Below are 14,794 nucleotides of genomic sequence, written 5' to 3'. Positions count from 1 at the left end.
ATGGATCAGACATTTTTGGGATTTTCCTTTTTCCAGAACTATGTATTCGGTCTATCGGTCGCGGGAGTGAATGTTGGCAATTCATGATCGAGATCTCGGAATCCACGTCTCCAGGTCGTTCCCATGTTGTCCACTGGGCGTTCCGCGTTCTAAATCCTCATGGATGGGGGAGCACACTCTCCGGACGCCGGTCGTTGAGCGCAGACACATCGGCTGCGCGGGGAATTCATTCTCCGAATGAGTTGATCCGCTGTTGTTCCAATTAGGAAGATACCCGATCCAGGATGCGAGACTGTTAAGCTCCAAATCAAAACAACACCAGGGAAGCGCTTCCGACTCATCCGCTAGGGTCCCCACGGGGCAATCGGAGTGGTATCAAGTCGGAGCTACTATGCTTGGGGTAATAATTGACTGTATGGACGACGCGTGTGGTTTGCTTAACAGTCACGGAAGAAGTGAAGTTTATTGCCCTCTATGCCTATCTGGAGACGACGAAGCTCATGATCTGGCGCATGCTGACTAACATGGGGTGGAACTCCCCTCAGTCGCTTGATGGTCGCATGTCTGCGGATGGAAGCGAGGCTCGCACTCCGTCTCTCGATTCTACCTCGACCAGGGAGTCGGGAGATTGCAATGATTGAGCTATTGAACGTCATAGCTGCGGACGGAGGTTTCTTGTCGGAGAAGTCGAACGTCCCAGGGCTTTCCTGGCGCAACAAAGCCCATGCTAAGATGCGCTCATTCCACGCACCGTCCCGAGCTTGAATGTGAAACTAGAGCAGCTCACTCCGGCAATCCACGGGCCCTTAAGATGTTAATGGGTCTGGTCATCGTTCGACGTCATCGGTACGAGCAGGGAAAGACTTCCTGGTCGCCACTCTTGATGATGGAGTGCCCCGAGAGCTTGTACCTCGATGGAACTTGTTTGAAGACAATGCTCCGTCACCTAGACAACTCGGGAGTTCCTGGTTAGGAATTAAATATTTTTGTGGGAGAACGCATGATCGATCTATTCGGCGGACTCGAAATTACTGAGGGCTGCGGTGGGTCAAGCGGAGAGGAATATCTTTGCGAAAGCTAGATGATACCACGCGGCATCCGCATCGAAAGTCAGCGATGATTAGATGGGTCATCGGTTGGGCAACGAAGTTTACTCTGAATGTCTATCGACCCTCGAAAGGGAAGTCGTTGAATCTCGAGGGCGTCGAGACGTCCTGTCTGCCAAGAACATCCGGGCGCGAATGACGTCTCGCGAAGCGTCAGGTGCGTGCGGGAAATGTGAAGGAATTCCTCCCGGCCATAAGACATCGGCCGTGTCAAACGTTGCTGCTGACACAGAGAGTTGCAAGTCGATTGGGTCGAGGTCTCCTCGCTCTTACGCTCAGCCTTAACACCGCCGATCGCCCGGTGGCTCTGAGCCCGAGTCAGAGACCGCACATCGCCCACGGTGTCGACCGGCCCACAATTCTCTAGAAGTTCTCCGGGCGAGAGGAACGAATTCTCTTTCTCTGCTCTCGCTCTGGAGATCTTCCCGCGCTGCGCTGTTTGTCGGTCGGTCGGTCAGTCCCTTGGCTATCCGCACGGCCGGCATGCCTGTCTGTCGATTTGGTCTGTGTTCCGTTTTTCTCGCCAGCTTCAACATAAAACGTTGTTTATGTCTTCGCAGAGGAGGGGAAGAAAAAGGAGGGGAATGCGTCAGACTTGGTCTCTAGAGTCCCACTTGTCAGGCGTGGCTAAGCTAAGCAGTATTTCACCGTGATAAAGTTCACGGAATCAGAGCACGCGGTCCCACGCTCTTTCAGATGTTCGATAGGGATTTCCCGGTGATACGACAATTTTTAGAATCTGAATGATCGAGGAACGAAGCCATCGATTCACTACTAGAGCCATCGATTGTGACATATGGTGTCCCTTGACTCACTCAGGCTCCGGCGCTACATTGGAAGCATCGGTATCTTTCGAGCCTCCGCTGCGAGAAATCGGATATCGGTGGAGAGTAGAATCCCACCAGATGCGGATTTCGAAAGTTTCCGCGAGAACTCGGAGTCAGAACTCGTTCGTGAGTTCTCTACGATTCCCTCGAGAGTTCGAAGTCATGATTCCCTCGTGAATTCGAATTCATGATTTCCTCTCGAACTCGTATTCGTGATTCTTTCATGAATTTGGATTCATAATTCCCGGATCGATCTTGCTCGTGAATTCGAATCCACGATTTCCGCGTGAGCTCGAATTCATGGTGTCCTCGTGAATTCGGATTCATAATTTTCTAATGGATTCGAATTCAAAATTTCCTCATGAATTCGAATTCATAATTTCCTTATGAATTCGAATTCATAATTGCCTTATGAATTCGAATTCATATTTTTCTTGTGAACTCGAATTCATAATTTCTTCATGACTTTGAATTCTTAATTTCCTCATGAATTCGAATCCATAATTTCCTCATCAAATCGGATTCATGATTTCCTCAAGGACTCGAATTCATTATTTCCTCATGGATTCGAACTCATAATTTCCCCATGATTTGAACTCATACTTCCCTCATGAATTCGAATTTATACCCGGATTGAATTGACGTCAGAGGATGAGAGAGCCGAAGAGATTATTCTGCAGAGCATATCCCTCGAGGTGCAGAGGGAAAAGCCGCAGCGGTCCTCGGATCTATACCGAATGCCGATTGCTTCGCGGATAGAGGTTGAGGACTTACACGCATAACCGCTCTCAACGACATGAGTGGGTATTTGAAATCGAGGAATGGAATGATAATTTCTCCATGAATCCCCCTTGAATCCGAATTGATAATTCCCTCTTGAATATGAATAAACTGTCGCTTGCTGGATAGTCTCGCGACACTCAGGAACTCGGAGACTACTTCTCGGGCATCGTTACGGACGGAGGAATTGCGCAGCTCTCGGTCATATAACGCTGCCGCGCGAAGAGCGTCGAGGCCGATCGTCCTGTTCGGCTCAACACAAGCTTTTGCAATTCCTAGCTCTTTGCAGCTCTAATCTATCAGCCTTTTTCGAAATCCGATATTCAGCACCCGAGAATATATATTCAGCCGAGAACTTGGTGGGGTGTTCATGTCGTAATCGAGCACGGCTTACATAGCTGCGTCGAAGCTTTTCATCGCAGGAACCGCATCATGGGATACATGAGACGACAAGTTCCTTCAGCTCGATTGCGCCTGTCTCGCAGCCGTTTTCGCGCGAGTTGAGTGCATTGCAAAACGCGCCTGTGAAGATTGCGTGACGGATTTCGCGCGAGCTCGAAACGGGACCTCGTAATCGACGATAAGAAAGTGGTTCTCACAAGATCCCCATGCTGCCATTGAAATATGCATACCAGGTAAGAGTCTTGCATGAGCCAGGAAACTCGAGGTCATTTTGGAAAAAGAGCGCTGGAGACGCGCGAGCCCCAGTCTCCGAAATCACCGAGAACCGCAACGAAATGGTCAATAAACGAGCAGGAGTGGTAGATGCGTGCAATCCTCGGTGCTGCATCGGATTATGACGCAGAGGCACATGGACTCGGCCCGCGGAACGATCCTCGGTAATCATGAATCCTTGCATCGGGAACTTCCGCGTCCGCAACGTCGCTATCCACGGAGCACGGCTCAATCGACCCGAGACATCATCTCCGCTCGGACGGGCGTTTCTCCCTCCGTCTCGGGTCCACGCCGCCGGATCGGACACGTACCCTCCGCCGCGGGAACTCTTCGAGCCATTGGATCCTCCCTTAGAAGTAAGACTTGTCAGTGGGGTTCGCATAAGCTCGCCTTGATTCCGAATCGGAATCGGGTTAGAGTCGTTCTCTCGGAAGAGGAATCAATCGGGAATCCCTTCGGGACTCGAACTCAGTTCCCAAGACTGATCGCTAAGCAAGCATGGATACAGAGCTCGGGGAACCCGTTCCCGATTCCACTTTCCATCCGAATGCGGTTCAGCTCCAGATGCATTCACCGCTTTGCGATCACGATACGAGTCGGAATAAGATGGAATTCCGGGAAGAATACCCGCTTCCTAGTCGGAGAAAGCTTTTTTCCCACACGGTTCCGCGAGCCCGAGAGGAGAGAAGTGAGACTCTGATCGATAGGCGAAAGCTTTCAAAGGGCGGGGACGTTCGAATTGTCAACAACTGTATCATTTGGAACTCTGAGCGTTCCCGGGGATGACACGGAATCATTTTTGAAGGACTCGGGGGAAAGAATGGGAACCGGCCATGAGAGGGGCACCGAATATTACTTTCAGCGCTTGGCGATCGAAGTCCGGAGAGACAATTCCTCAGCCATCACTGGTTCCTCGACGTCATGCCGTTCGGCCTCCAAGTCTAGGCTCTACTCTTCTCGGAGTTTCCCCTGCAAACAAATCATAACGCTCTCTTACTAGGTGCTCGATTTTCAGGATCTTACAATCTCTAGCAGTCTCATGTGAGTCTAGTGTGACCGATTCCGTGCTTGGACCCTCGCTGACTAAATCAGCCTCGTTCACGGAAGAAAATGTCCCGTCTCGCCCTCCCCATGACGCGTCCGCTCCGTCGCGTGTTCATCTCGGGGTTAAAATGCCTCTCCTTCGGCTCGAAATACCTGAACCTTTTGAGGAAATCGCGGACGAATCGGGATGACCGAATGATCTCGATTCTCAAATCGAGTTCAGCACGCTGCGAGACGATGTTTCGGTGAAACTCTCGAGATGAACGATTGTCAACAGTTGCGGAACAGTGGCGTTGCGGTTTGGTGGTCAGGTAGCGGTCGCTGGATCCCCGTCCTGCGCCATTTCCGAACAATGAGTCAGGTATCAAACCGCAGAAGGACCGCAGCATTGGGAATCTCAGGCGCGAGCTAGAGCGAGGACACCTCTTACGACAGATGATGCTTTCCGCTCTGCAAAAATGTTCAGGGCGGTTCGCTCATCCCTCTCATGATCGAGCCGATTCTGAGTTTCATTGCCATCGGTCAAACACCGACTCACCGACGAATGATGCCGATTCTATTGTCGGGGGTAGCGAGCTCAAATACATCGAGTAATGGATTGGTACGATTTCGTCTGCGAGACGTGGTCTCGAGTTGTTTCAGCGCCTGTATGTGTCGGGGTCGGGGAGCGGAGAAAACGTGATTGCTCGCTCCGGCTCGCTCCGGAGTAGCAACTCCGCAGAACAGTATTCCACATCTGCCGCCAGCCGCCCGTCGTAATGGTCGTCGACTTGCGATCCGATTCCTGGGCGAGAGGGAGGAGAGAACGGCGAGAACCTTTCTCGCTAAGTGAGTTTTCCGCTCGGAAACATTGCTTGCGACGCCTCTGACGAATTTGTCAGCCGGCAATAGGTAAGAGACTTTTCACCTTTCTTTGTCACGAACCTTGGAGTTCAGATTGCGAAAACGGATTAAGGTACCCTTCCGGAGATTGCTGCGCTATCATTCGATTTGAGTTCTGCGTCACCGGTTCTTCGAGACGCCAGAGTCAGCAGAAGCATCGGCCGATCCCGAGTTTCGTGGTCTTCGATTGGTCCTGGTTGAACAACTGTCAAGTCAGAGCATGTTCACCGAGCTCTTTCAGAGCATATTGAATGACTAGTTGAATGAAGCCGAATGAATGAAGATTCCGGAACAGCTCGATCCTTATCGGGCAGCATTCTTACACGAGCAGTCAGGTCACGTTCCGTGAGTAAGTGAAAGCGGAGGTGGATTATCGTTCAGCTCGGAGAATCGTCGCTCCCAGCATCCCATAGAATTCGGGTGGGAATTTTATGCACGTGAGCCGGGGCGTCTACCGGGGTATGGCCGACCATGACCTAAACAAATAATTTCGACATCGGCGAACGCTGCATGTCCGAGCACCTGTGCGTCGGTCGAAAGTGGTATTCCCCTGTCGGGAACATACGCAGGAGCGTCGTCTATAGCTTGCATATGACGGCAGAGGGATCGCGGAGGAATCGCGTCATCATCGCCCGCTTGGTTATCAGATTGATGCCGTGTCCACACGATTCTTTTGAAAGGACCTCAGAGCCTCGAGAACGCTCTCCTTGCGCCGCTGGATCTGACGTTACGTCACGGTGAGGGAAGCAGATCCCCCATGGAGTTTAATTTTTCTAACGGACGTCGCCCTCTTCGCAACGCTGTGCTACGAAATTCTCGAGGGACCGGCTCCAGTCTTCGGAATGAACGTACGCGGAGGGGCCTCAGGATGACCTGCCAAGTGCTTAGTGATGTGATATGAACAATCGCGACTATCCGGGTTCCAAAAGTTCCGGAGGAGCCACCCAAAGATGCGAAGAGTCGGATCCGGGAGTCTTGAGCTGAGAGGTTCTCGGAAGCCAGGACAGCACAACCCATGCTCACGACGGCCGCGAAGAAAGAACTCCGACCGTCGAATCTACTAACAGTTGTATTGGATTTTAAGGAACCCTTGCCCCGATCCCGGGAAGCTCATCGACCGATGGGCTCATTTGTTCTTGATTGGATCCCCGAGCTCGATCTTTAAGCTTGTCGTATCCGGGGTCTTTCAGTCCTCTAAGGTATGTCCTCCTCGCGGGTAAATCTCTTGCGGGCTCGAGAGAGATGAGGTGGAGAAATTCGCGAAAATCTGCATGAAGAGGATTTCCAGCATCGAAGTGGACCCCGTCGCAAGCACGTGGGAATATCTGCGATGATTCTCGTTCATATTGATAGGTGAGACAAAACCGATCGTAATATTGATAATCGCGCTCCGGGAGCTGAATCTGCCCGAAAACGTGACGCTAAGCGCGAACCCCGAATGGTAATTAGGACGAGAATCGGAGTTCCGCCGTCAAGAGAATACGTCGGCGCGAGGACATTTTTCTCCCGCCGATGCATGTCCGAGAAACATTGCGCCCCAGTCGGAGTCGTGATTGAGAATCGCATCCATGCAGCGCGCTTGGGTACGATCTCTGGCAAAAATCTCAGTCACATTTCATCATTCCGCCCTCGAGGCTCAGAGAGGGTAGCACGAGATCATCGCTGAGCTTACATCTCTCGAGGAATAATAATCTCTCGACAACACGCTGACTCGTTGAGACATTCGTTCACTTCCCTCGCGACCATGTGGTCAGAGCTGTGAACGCAGCGGAGTGTCCGAGATGTGTTACTCTGTGACAGAAGGGTATTCACGCTGACAGAGGTATCATCGAGAGGTCTGTTCATGACATTCATGACCACGATGTGTAGAAGCAAGTGGTGCCAGAAGTTTTCGAACACATCCCGATATGTCGATATTGTAGGTGGAATGAGGACTGTCATCCTGATACAAGCCACAACGACCAGGAACCGAGAAGTCAATAAAGCGTAGGAGTTGTGATTCACATCTGAGGAATGTTTCAGGACGAGGAGACTCCCTCTTGTTTCGGGCTTCTCGAACAGATTCACGAGAATGCCGATCAGGGGATCAGGGGGGAGTTCCCCTTGTGGAATTTGGGCGCGCTTTCCCTTGTCCGATGGGACAGCGACCGAGTGACTCTTCGAGATCAAAAACTCAAGAGGACTCTTCGAGAGCCTCAGCGGAGCGCTTCTCCCGATAGGAAGCGTCCTCCCGAAGTGAGCGAATCATCCAGGAAAAACTCGATGCAAATTCCCTTGTGTCAGACGATGTAACTCTCTCACGGTTCGGTCCTTCCTCAAGGTGTGAGATTGCAAGCTCTCCGCTCCCTGATTAGGAGCGATTCGAAGCTCGTCCCAGAACAATCGTCGACCGGACTTTTGCTCCGACGACTGCATGCGGAATTAAGCTCGAAGTACCTGCTCGTCGGCACACCTTGACCCGAGGACCTCGCGCGAGCTCATCATGATCATAGCGGAGACAACTGCTGGAAAGCGTTCGCCCTTGTCGACATCTACTCTGGGGCTGTCAAAGAGCGGAGCCTTGGAGGTTTCGGATCGTCTAATTCCCCGCCGGTGTAGTAAAATAAGTCCGGTTGAACACTGCTTCCTCGCGGAATGAACCGTCCATCATAGTTAGTTCATCCAGATCAGTCGTTCCTGGAACGGAACCCGTGAACCCCGGGGGTTTATGGCGATTTTCGGGCTTCTGCATGTATAGTTACCGTTGGGCAAGGGTCACAGGGTTCCTCAAATAAAGTTCTAAAAATCCTTAGCGGGGTCGAGGCTCCGGGGAGTTAGGAAAGAACTGAGTCGGTTCGTCCTCCCTTCCGGGAATTCCACTAGATTTTCTCTGATCCCAACAGGCAGCCGCAGAGCACACACAGAAACTCGACAATGAGGGAAGCGAAGTCGACCATTACACAAAGCGCGAAAACAGGTAGAGTCTTCTGGAAACGTTCCGCTGTGAACCGGTCGACGGTCGTGTTGTGACTTATGAAGTTCTTGTCGCGGTCGATCAGCAGCTCGTCAGCCGATGGATTGATATGCTCACGGTTGAGTTTCCGAATGAAGGTCTTGTACTTATCATACTTTGGGTCCTCCACCGCCGTCTGGCGATGGGACTCTTCGGTCTTTTTTTTTCTCCTGAGCTCGGACCGGAACTCTCTCGTCTCGTCGAAGGAAGGCTCGAAGCGTACTTCAGAGACAACGCCGTTCTCGATCAAGCGATTAATTATCGAGCTGACTCTGATCGGCGTCATGCGCAAATGATCTCGGTCGGGAGGATTCCCTTTGGTTGGCTTCTGTTGCATGTACAGACGATTGAAGTGATAAGCTCGTTCACGCCATTTCTTCTGAACCGGCTTGGTGTGTAGCGGTCGTCCAGCCAGGTTCTGCTGTACGATGTTCAGGCTACAGAGGCAAGTCCGGGTGAATAGTTGTGAAAGGACCGTATCCCGTGAATAGCAAGTAAGAGCATGACGACAAGTGTAGAGGTGCTTGCAGGGCAATACTTCTTGAGGGCTCAAAAACGATGAGGTGATGTAATTCAAGTATATTTGCACGAAAAGGAAACACAGCGCCAGAGCGGATGCAGTGGCTAACATCTGGGAATACCCCCTGAGGTTTGAGTTTATATTGATCGCTGTGATGAAATTCACCATGATTCTAATCATCGTGTCCGGGAAGCTAGTCCTGCTCAGAAACGAAATGACAATCGCGATGCCCGAAACACTTACGAGGGCGAGGATCCAGACGCCACCATCCACCGGGTCCAGTAAGGTCAAGACGTTCTTTTCCCGTTTATCTATGTATGAAAAGCAACGAGCTCCGTCCCGTGAGAGGGTCGAAAATCGCATCAGCATGGAACGTTCGCAATCCTGCTTTCCGGAGGCATACGACCTACTTTGAGTGAAGGCTATGAAGATCTTCGTTGTGTTACATCTGACGGAACCCTCGAGGCTAAGGCTGGGGGGATTGAAACCACGGTCATGACGAGATCTTTCGAAGGAGAGGCCCTCTACGGAGCACATGCCTCCAGTTGGTGGGCATGCCGGCGAGGAAACGTCAACCCTCCAGACGACCATATGATCGAAGCTGCGAACGCAAATAAGGGTCCTCGTGTTGTTCCTCTGCAATCGAAGAGTGTCGCTGCTGACCGGAGTGTCGTCCAGAGGATTGTTCGTGATCACAATGTGCAGAACCAAATTATGGCGGAAATTCTCGAACACATTACGCTTGTCCGACAGGAAAGGCGAGATGACAACCGTTTTCATGTTGCTGGCGAGTACGTCCAAGAAGAGAGGGGTCATGATAACCCGAGAGCGCCGAATCACATCGGATGGGGGATTCATCACCATCAAGCTCCCGTTCATCGCGGGTTTCTCGAAAAATCTCACAAACGTGAGTAGGATGAGCAATTTCCGCGGATCGACGTCGCGCTCCACCGCAAACTTCTCGGCCTCGGCGAAAACAGTGACCGCGAGGAGTTCCTCTTCCGAGATCATCGGTCGTTCCAGCTTGCTCACTACAACAAGGACGGAGTAAGTCATGATGAATGCGAACAAGAACATAGCGAATCTCCGGAGCGAATTCGAGGTCGTTCTCCTCTAAATATGTGAGGGAGGCCTCCTCCGGGCATTCTCCATAGCCCCGAGCGATGACTTGCGCCAACGAAGGAGCCTTCTGTGGTCCCGAAAGAGAATCATCCAACGAGGAGAGATTTGCGACTCGTTTTGAGGAGATTGTCCTTCCGACTTCTACGCTCCGCAGCGCCCCTCGAATCAATGCTCTCGAGAGGTGATTCGCGGTCGATCCGCTCGTTGAGACGCCGCTTGAGTCAAAAGAGGTGGATGTTATTACTGAAACAGAGAATCCTGATCACTGTGCACTTCGGGCTGATCGTCCTCTCATTCATTTCCATGCTTCCAAAGCTTTGAATCTTCGAGCCCACGGAGACGAGCTTGATTTTGCACGGAGCTGGAAGCGTCGAAGCTCCCTCGCTTCTGTTGGAAAATCACCCCTTTGAGGCTCTAGAATTTTTTAACAATAGTCGAACTCAGTGTTCGAGTCCTCAGGCCTAGATCATCCGCGCAATAATTTCGCATCATGACCAGCCTCAAAATCAGTCGGGATTCGGAATCCACGATGGAAGAGACTATGTATGATGATTCTGGCTTGATGCACCGTATGATCCGTTCCGTCGCATCGAGAAAATCCTTCAACTTCCCATACACAGTCGATCCATTACTGATGTGACTCCTCATCATGGAGTGAAAGTATCGAAGGTTCCATAACCCTTCTTCGGCAATCTAGACACTTAGAAGATTAGAGGGAGAACTTCTTTTTATTCTACAGAAATCGTGGATAGCGGTTCGCATCGAGGAACCCCGAGGTTCTCCGCCAGATTGTGCCTTGTCACGCTTCCGGAGTCGCTTGCTGCGATATCCGAGCGAGATCCAACCGCGGTGTTCACTGGAAACGGAATCCGAGCTAGCTCCGAAATTCCCTATCGCCTCTCCGGGAACTCCGTGAAGCTCTCGGGAGGGGGCAATTTATATGGAGGTTTGCCCGGACGTTTCGCAGGTATGGCGGAGGTTGCCGCCCGCGGAACGCCGTCGCTTTCGCTGGCGATACTGGCTGCCTTTGCAGCTCCCAGGCACGCCAGCAACACGAGCAGAAATCGGAAGAGCAGCATCTAGAACAGAGAATATTTTCAGATATCTTTCCTTGAATCGTAAGCTCGGGGTGTTGGCAACGAGAGTTGTGCGAAACTAAGAATCCAGGCGGAGCGTCGACCTTCGACTCCCGTCGACGGCGATTCTCGCCTAGCTACAGTTCCTTTCCGAGGGTTGAGTTCAACAGCGAAAACTTACGTTGAGATTGCTCTTCTCCGCGATGAAAGCACGAGCGATGCACAAGGACACGAATTCTGAAGGTGAAGTGCCCCTCAGAAGCAGAGGAAGTGCTTTTATGAGACCCCGAGAGAGGAAATGATCTCTCAACCGTAGGATGTGGACGCACATTGAACCCTCAGTCTCGAATGGCGGCGCTTCAAAGGTTCGATGTTCCCACTTGAGACGCATTACTTCACATCGAGCACCACACCTCGTCAAGCGAAGTTCCCCTTAGTGACAGAGCACGTCAAGCTCCTTGGGAGTGCGAATGTCGATCTTTCGGAAACTACATGCTTGATAATGACCAGGAAGTCAGAATCATAGAGCTCGCTTCTCCGATCTATCTGAGAGCCATTCATTCTGAGGAGCGCAGCCAGGAGAATTCCAATTAACGCCCCCATGCGAAGATCGATGTCATACAGAGCCAGGGGGTGCGCTGAGCTCAGCGATCGAGGATTCGAGGATTGGGGGTGATCATCGGCACACTGCGACGGGGAGGGTCTCGTGAGCCGAAGCCGATATGCTATGAAAATCCCCCGATCAGCGCCCCATTGCAGAGTTGAGATGCCCAGGTAATTGAAGTCGTCGCAACTTCTCGCGCGTTACGAAGGAAGGCCTCGTCGGTCATCGAAATGGGGCTCGGATCCTGGGAGGGTGAGAGTGAAAATTGATGACGCGTCCCTCCAGAGCCCATACTCGAGTGAAGAAGCACAATTGATCTACAATCTGACTCTGGATACCGAAGCCAGAGTATACGCATATGAAGAGAATCCAGGACCCACTGTCGAGCCAATCTCTCGAAACGGTGCGGGCTCGACCAATTAAAAATCATGGTCATAAGTTCATTAGCTAAAGGCTGGCTTGAGCGTTGATGTCCCGGGATCCTCCTCTCGGAAGAAGACTTCTGCCGGGGCCATGCTAGAAGAGGTGTTCGGTGGTCGAAAATTCGCGATACATTAGAACTATGGGATGATAGTTTTTCAAATGACTGCAGGGCTCCCCACAGCCCGTCAGCCGCCAGCCGCTACATCGTGATTCCTCCGATGGTCCGCGGAGGGATGATTCCTCCGTGTAGTACCAGGCGATTGGGTTGAGTTTAAGTCCCGTCTCTTTGATCCGGAGTCTCCTCCGGTTTTCATCGTTTTCGCAGGAGCCTAGCACCATTCCCCAACAGCCTCGCATTCTCCGGAGTTCTATGAACTTGCGCTTCCGGCTCGCAGATGGTTTCGTCCCGTGGTATGGTATTGCTTGTCTGCGCATCTTCTATAGGCGATGTTCATGGGCTGGTTACTTGAATTGGATGACCCATGGATATCTAAGAAGCCTTCCTCGGTCCGGTGCGTCTGTCGAATGTTCTCCCTGGGCTCGACCGAACGCGGATGCCCAACAGAAGAGACAGCTCCCGGGAGGCGGGTCAGCAACATTGAGAAAGTAGACGAGCACCTCAAAGTCAAGGGGATCTCCCAGAAGGTTGTAAAAAGTCGAACCTGCTGTACTCCTGGGGAGCTGAGGCAGCTGAATCAATGTACCCCAAGATCCCGGAAGCCAGGGGGAGCGCTTGCGACCGTCGACAGCGGGACCTACAGGGCTACCTCTCGAAAGACGTTGTTTATCGCATGATCTTTCAAAACGCTCCCCGTTTGCGGGAAGCGCCCGTCATCTCTCTTGACGAAGTCCTGGCGCACCTCACACTTGGATACCGGGGGCTCACCAACTTCCAGGAATGTCACTTGCTCCTAAGATAGAATAGAATATCTTAACTGCCTTGGAATGAGGCCTCATACAGACGGGTCCGAAGAGCGCCGGCAGGTGAACCTCCGATCCGCGGGTTCTCAATAGCAACTTTCCCGCTCCGCCGCTAGGGGAGCAATCGGAGCGGAATTTTGAGGATAGAGTCAGGCAAGAAAAAAGTCACAGTGTCATGGACACTACCGTAATGGAGGCGTGAAAACGTCTTCCTGACCCCTTTTGGAGGGTGTCTGGAGGTATTCAAGATAGTATGATCGAACATACGGGGGAAATTACCTATTCAGGCAGTGCTCTTCAGTCCACATCATAGTATTTTGCCGTTAATTGATGTTGTAGATTCGGACTCTAGCGCATCGCTAAGATCCAGGTGTTCTATACCGTCATCAGCTATGGAATCAGCTCCGATGAGGGAATCCTTGAAGACAGACCAATCCACCTCGATATTGTGAAGCTTGTAGAAGGGCCGCTCGAGCAAATATGGTAGCCATCTCCGCACTGATGATTTTTCCACAAGTCCGCTTATGTCGGATGATTTATGAATGATTCCTTCCTTCAAGTTGACATTGAATGCGGAGTCGTCATCTGAACCGTGCGGCAGGGATCGCACCATATTGTCAACTCCCGCGGGCACATTTATCACCTGGTCAATGATACCATGAGAACCCTCTCGACGTAGGCGACGGATCTGCATGAAAGGTATCTGCGGGGAGATCAGTCTTCCGGTTATGGGATCTGAGTCCGGCAAGTTCGATGGCTTAGGGAGGTACACATATCCATCCGTCCTACTAATTGCCGGGATTTTGTTTGTTCGACTTACTCTGAGACAAGGGCCGCAGAGTCTGAACATGATCGTATCCTCGCCTGGGAAATGGTTGGATAGCGTACACGCCATCCCAGCGGTCACTGCCTTCAAATCCCGCTCAAACCAGGCAGATGTATACGGATGCTCATTGCCGGACATGGAACAGTTCGGGAGATCTCGCTAAATCCGGGTCAATCCGTTCAGAAATCGCTCCCGCAACCAATGGCTGGTCCTCATGCGAGAAACTGTTCGCGACGGAAGCCCCACATTGCGAATCAATGATGGGTCGGATCGTCCCCCTAGTCCTTGCTCGGTGCTCCGCAACCCGCTCCGCGCCCGCCTCCGCTTTTTGCCGGCCGGTTCGCGTCCCTTTTCGCCTTGCAGTTCCGACTTGCGAGTTTAGGTCTCATCCTGAGAATGAGACCATATGGAAAAGAAAATACTACTTCCTCTGGAATGAGTTGCCCACCGCACTTGAGGGAGGTGCCGTTCCTTCAAACTGATATTTGGTACATCGTCGTGAGAAACCATATCAGAATAGAATCTGCCAAAGCAGATAAATGCAGGTACGCTATCCGGGAACGGGTCGAGGTGTATTTGTCGAGCCTGCCACCCTCCTAGATGTTCAGGTTTCAAATTTACACTCTATCGCTTGCGCCACAAATTGGCCTATTTGCTCAGCTGTCGCAAGTCCTGGAGTATTCATTCACCGTCGGGAAAATGTATTTTATGATATTCGGAGTGGTTTTTTCGAGACTGTTGAAGATGCCCAGAACGACGATACAATTCCACGAAAACTGGACGGATGAAGCCACAATAAAGCTTCAAGTCTTGACGAACGAGAAGTACAGTAGAACCTCGTTATAACGGACCCGGATGTAACGGACCCTCGGTTATAACGGACTTTTCCGGCGGTCCCAACCGAGTTCCTATAGAAAACCATGTTTAGAGGGTCGGTTATAGCGGACTCGGATACAACGGACTTTCGCTTACAGCGGACCTTTTTCGGAGTCCGCA

This window comes from Galendromus occidentalis, unplaced genomic scaffold, assembly GCF_000255335.2.
Source record: "Galendromus occidentalis unplaced genomic scaffold, Mocc_1.1 scf7180000077185, whole genome shotgun sequence".
NCBI classification, from domain to species: domain Eukaryota; kingdom Metazoa; phylum Arthropoda; class Arachnida; order Mesostigmata; family Phytoseiidae; genus Galendromus; species Galendromus occidentalis.
Note: the sequence above shows the minus strand (reverse complement) of the source record.